General features: G+C 48.4%; 1 pseudogene; it reads left to right on the top strand.

Annotated features, from left to right (window-relative positions):
• Window positions 1-386: 386 nt before the first annotated feature.
• Window positions 387-5,514, top strand: LOC116377407 (inverted formin-2-like; annotated as a pseudogene).
• The last annotated feature ends 42 nt before the right edge of the window (window positions 5,515-5,556 follow it).

Below are 5,556 nucleotides of genomic sequence, written 5' to 3' on the forward strand. Positions count from 1 at the left end.
TCTTTATGTTCTGCATGTTGAACTGCAGAAGAAGAGTTTAACAAGTCGACAAAGACGCATTTATAACGTGAAGTAACTCACACACGCACGCACACACACACTGTAACACACACTAACACTCACACTAACTCACACTCACACTAACTCACACTAACACACACTCACACTCACACTAACACACACTCACACTCACACTAACTCACACTCACACTAACACACACTCACACACACTCACACACTAACACACACACACTGACACACACTCACTCACATTATTATTGATTATTTCACATTTCTTTGTTTTTTATTATCTATTAATTAAATAATAACGTATCATTATATATTATCATTAACGATGACTCGTCTGTTTTAAGATCAATAAAAACCTTCAGTCTCTCTGCAGCTTCCTGTCGTCATGGCGACTAAAACCAGATGGGAGGCGGTGAAGGACCGCGTGACGGGAACCCACGACCCCGACGCCAAGCTGGAGGCCAACCTGGAGAACGCAGAACCAGAACTCTCCATCAGACTGCTGCAGGTAGGACTGCTGACCCCTGGTGGACTCTACAGGGAACTACACCTCTTTACTGTCAGGTTAACTGAGCTGGATCCTACAGGACCAGGATCCTACGGGACCAGGATCCATTCAGGACCAGCAGCTTCTCTGTGTTCATCCTAAACCCAACGCACCCTGAACCCAGCAGACCCTGAACCCTGTGCAGGTCCCTGTCTAGTGAGTGGAGATTGGACTAGGTGGACCTGATGGCGTTGTGGCAGGAAGGCTGGACTTCTTCAAGCAGAGTTAGAAATGATTAAATAAATAAGCATGGACTACGGTTGTGCTGGTTGAACTGAAATATTAAACTGGAGAAAACTTAACAACTTAACTAACCAACATCGGACCGGCTCCCTGTTAGGGTTCTGAGGAGATCCCAGATGAGAAGTTTACTTTGGCTTGTAATAATTAAAAGCTATGCAGGTTCATGTAGCGTGCAGCCTGTTTTGCTTTTGTCTATTAAACTACAGCTCCTTTCTCTGACCCCTCTGTGATCCCCTTCAGGTTCCCTCGGTGGTGAACTACTCCGGTCTGCAGCGGCGGTTGGAGACCAGCGATCAGACCTGGATGATGCAGTTTCTGGAGCTGCGGGGTCTAGACCTGCTGATGGAGGCTCTGGACCGTCTGTCTGGTCGCGGGTGCGCTTGCATTGCCGACGCTCTGCTGCAGCTGACCTGCATCACCTGCGTCCGAGCCGTGATGAACTCATCCAAAGGATTGCACTTTATCCTGGACAACCAGGGCTACGTCAAGACCCTGACCCAGGGTGGGTTCATCAGGTCACCGCCTCCGTTTTACTCCTTCCTTCTATTGGTCCTTCTCTCCTTCCAATGGTCCTTCTCTCCTTCCAATGGTCCTTCTCTCCTTCCACTGGTCCTTCTCTCCTTCCACTGGTCCTTCTCTCCTTCCACTGGTCCTTCTCTCCTTCCACTGGTCCTTCTCTCCTTCCAATGGTCCTTCTCTCCTTCCAATGGTCCTCCTCTCCTTCCACTGGTCCTCCTCTCCTTCCACTGGTCCTCCTTTCCTTCCACTGGTGCTTCTTTCCTTCCACTGGTGCTTCTTTCCTTCCACTGGTGCTTCTTTCCTTCCACTGGTGCTTCTTTCCTTCCACTGGTCCTCCTTTCCTTCCACTGGTCCTCCTTTCCTTCCACTGGTCCTCCTTTCCTTCCACTGTTGCTTCTTTCCTTCCACTGGTGCTTCTTTCCTTCCACTGGTGCTTCTTTCCTTCCACTGGTGCTTCTTTCCTTCCACTGGTGCTTCTTTCCCACCACTGGTCCTCCTTTCCCACCACTGGTCCTCCTTTCCCACCACTGGTCCTTCTCTCCTTTTCTTTAGTTCTTCAGTTGTATTAACACTCCTGACACGTGTCTTTATGTTGTGTGTCCTTATTAGTTGTTAAGGAGACACATGAGGTGTCCTTGTATCCACTTCTCATCCCCTGTGTCCTCAGCTCTGGACACGTCTAACGTAATGGTGAAGATGCAGGTGTTTGAGCTGCTGGCGGCCCTCACTCTGTTTGACCCTCAGGGTCACCAGCGGGCCCTGGAGGCCCTGGACCACTACAAGGTAACCTTGATCTCAGGAGGTCCATGCAGATCATCTTTATTTAGGGTTCATGACGAGTGATAGTGAGCGACTGTCTGGTTTAATATGTTTGTTCTTCCCACCAGACTTTAGCTGAGATGCTCAAACTTCAGAGACGTGAAATATTTCTGGTAGATAGTAGAGGAGGAAATGTTGACTTGACCCCCAACATATTTGCTCACTAGTTCATTGATGTTTCTGTGGCTCTGAAACTGAGCTGAAACCCGACATGGTTGTGTTAAAGGTTCCTTATCAGCTCTGAATGTTCTTTTTGTTCTCCTTCATCAGTAACAGGGTGTAACTGCAGATAAGACTCAAACAAACTCCTCAGATCACTTCCTGATGTCTGAGTGTTTTCTGGCACCGGCTACACCCGGGTTTGTTTTCACCCACTCTGAACCCACAGCTGATGCATGATGGGATACCGTCATCATGTGGGCAAGAACGTACCTGTCCTGTCCATAGCTGTCTCTGGAAGAACAACAAATGTCTCTTCCTAAAAAAATAGAGACTCTCTCCACTGATCAGATATCTGCCCTCTGTTCAGCTGAGAATGTTTCAGAACTGCATTTCACTCAAAAAATATGATTATATATAGATACACCTTTTATTTAAGGTTAGATATTCTTTGCCATGTTCTCTATCTTAGTGTGTTAATAGTTAAAGATAAAAACAGAAGACTCCTGAGAACTTTTATTAGGTCTGGACCCAAATATTTGACATAAGACACACTAAACCTTTTGGAAAAAAGTGTTTTATTCAATAACAAATATACAAAAACTGTAGAATAACAGCATTGAATAAGATGTGTTGCAGCACTTTCCCATAAACTCAGCCGACAACAGAGGAATGTCTGGCTGAGTCCTTCCCGAGTCACATCCTGGAGACGAGCCAAACAAGAGCCAGAGTCACCGTTTACTTTGAGTCTCCGATATACTCCATGGGGAGCTCCACGGCACCGATAACGTCCCGTTCATGGTGACGCTCATGAGCGTCGTCAACGTCCTCGTGTTGGGACAAGAAGACCTGAGGAAGAGGAACCGGCTGAGACACGAGTTCATCGGTGGGACGAATCCTCAATGTGTTCATGATGAAGCTGAATAATGATGATTACATAAGATGATTGTGACCTTATTATTGTTGATAATAAATGCTTTGGTTCTGTTGCCATTGAAATCAGGATCAGATGTTCTCACTAACATTTTGTTACAGGACTACAGCTGCTGGATGTTCTGCCCAAACTCGGGTAAAGATTTAGTTGATGAATAATGAATAATGAACACCTCCGTCAGTGTGTGACCTCCGTCTGTCTCCAGGGAGACGGAGGACCAGGACCTGAACATCCAGTGTGACGCATTTGAGGACTCGCTGACGGAGGACGAGGATGAGATGGAGCGACTGTATGGAGGAATCGACATGAGCAACCACCAGCAGGTGTTCAGCTCCATCTTCACCAAGGTAACGCCCACCTCCACCTACAGAACACCACCACCTCCACCTGAAACACCTCCACTATCCCCATCCGTCTCTGTCCAGGTGTCCAGCAGTCCGTCCTCTGTCCAGTTGCTGTCCATCCTTCAGGCCTTGCTGCTGGTGGACCCGGACAGATCTGAGGTCTGGCTTGCCCTGGAGCACCTGGCTGACAGTCACTCTGATGTCCCATGACTGTAAGTCTGACGCCTCTTATGAACATAAATCTGGCTTTGACAAAGAGGTCCTTACTATTCAGCCTGTGTGTTTTGTAGCTGACATGTCTGCCGAAACTCTGCTGGAGAAGCTCCTCCCCCACAAGTCCCTCTCAGCCAATCGCAAGATCCGAACCATCGACAGGGCGGTTCAGACTCGACTACCAGAAAGTCCTTCTGCTACTTCATGGGCTCCTCCCTCTTTACCTGGATTGGTGGCTCCTCCCTCTTTACCTGGATTGGTGGCTCCACCCCCTCCTCCTCCTTTACCTGGTATGGTAGCTCCTCCCCCTCCTCCTTTACCTGGTATGGTAGCTCCTCCCCCTCCTCCTTTACCTGGTATGGTAGCTCCTCCCCCTCCTCCTTCACCTGGTATTGAAGCTCCTCCTCTACCTGGTATTGAAGCTCCTCTCCCTCCTCCTCCTTTACCTGGTATTGAAGCTCCTCTCCCTCCTCCTCCTCTACCTGGTATTGAAGCTCCTCCTCTACCTGGTATTGAAGCTCCTCTCCCTCCTCCTCCTTTACCTGGTATGGTAGCTCCTCCCCCTCCTCCTCCTTTACCTGGTATGGTAGCTCCTCCCCCTCCCTTACCTGGTATGGGAGCTCCTCCAGGTGACATCATCGAAGCCCAGGCAGTTCAGGGTCTGGGGAAGTCGTTTTATAGCCCCGCCCCCTGTCCCACCCTCCGTATGAAGAAACTGAACTGGCAGAAACTCCCGTCCAGAGCCTTGACAGGTTAGTGTTGTGATGTTTTTATCTTCAGATGTACCTGAAGATGTATTCATGTCCATCTCTCTCTCTGTAGCGCATCCGTCCTTGTGGACGTCGGTGTCTTTAGATTCGATGGAACCGGATTACTGCAGCATCGAGCAGCTCTTCAGTCTTCCTCCAACCGAGACCAAGACCAGAACCAAAGCCAAGACTGAGCCCAAAGAGGTACGACAGCTTGGTGTTCAGATCACACCTGAGAGTTAATGTCCAGGTTTCTTTTTGTCCTCATGTGTCAACATCGTCCACAGATTTCCTTCATTGACGCCAAGAAAAGTCTGAACCTCAACATCTTCCTGAAGCAGTTCAAATGGTGACCATTCTTCTGAATCAGTCCTTCAGCCAATAGAAACGGATCACAGCAGTGACATCATGCTCAGTCCCAAGAAGTCTAGGACAGGTGAAGGACAGGTGGACTGTCTCATCTGTCCTTCACCTGTCTTTTGTCTTTCCCCTGTTTCTCTTGTTCATCTTTGTTTAATTTTATTTACCTGTCTCACCTGTACCACATCCGTCTCATCTGTCCATCACCTGCCTTTTACCTCTCCTTTGTCTTTTACTTCATGCTCTACCTGTCTATTTCACACCTTGTGTCCCACTTGTCCTATACTTACCTGACTTGTCCTTCACATGTCCTCCTGCCTTACCTGTTTCCTGTCTGTCTCTCCTGCAGTTCCCATGCAGACTTGTGTCTCTGATCTGGAGGGGAGACAGGTCCAGGTTTGACGTTGAGCTCCTGAAACAGCTGATCAAACTGCTACCGGAGAAGCACGAGGTCACAGTGACACTAAAACACCTGTCTCACCTGTAATTGACCTTCTTGTCCCACCTTTCAGTTAAGTGTCCTACCTATCCATTTGTCTTGCCTGTTAGCTAACTGTGTGTGTGTGTGTGTGTGTGTGTGTGTGTGTGTGTGTGTGTGTGTGTGTGTGTGTGTGTGTGTGTGTGTGTGTGTGTGTGTGT

This window comes from Anarrhichthys ocellatus, unplaced genomic scaffold, assembly GCF_004355925.1.
Source record: "Anarrhichthys ocellatus isolate YVR2014 unplaced genomic scaffold, GSC_Weel_1.0 scaffold1214, whole genome shotgun sequence".
NCBI lineage: Eukaryota > Metazoa > Chordata > Actinopteri > Perciformes > Anarhichadidae > Anarrhichthys > Anarrhichthys ocellatus.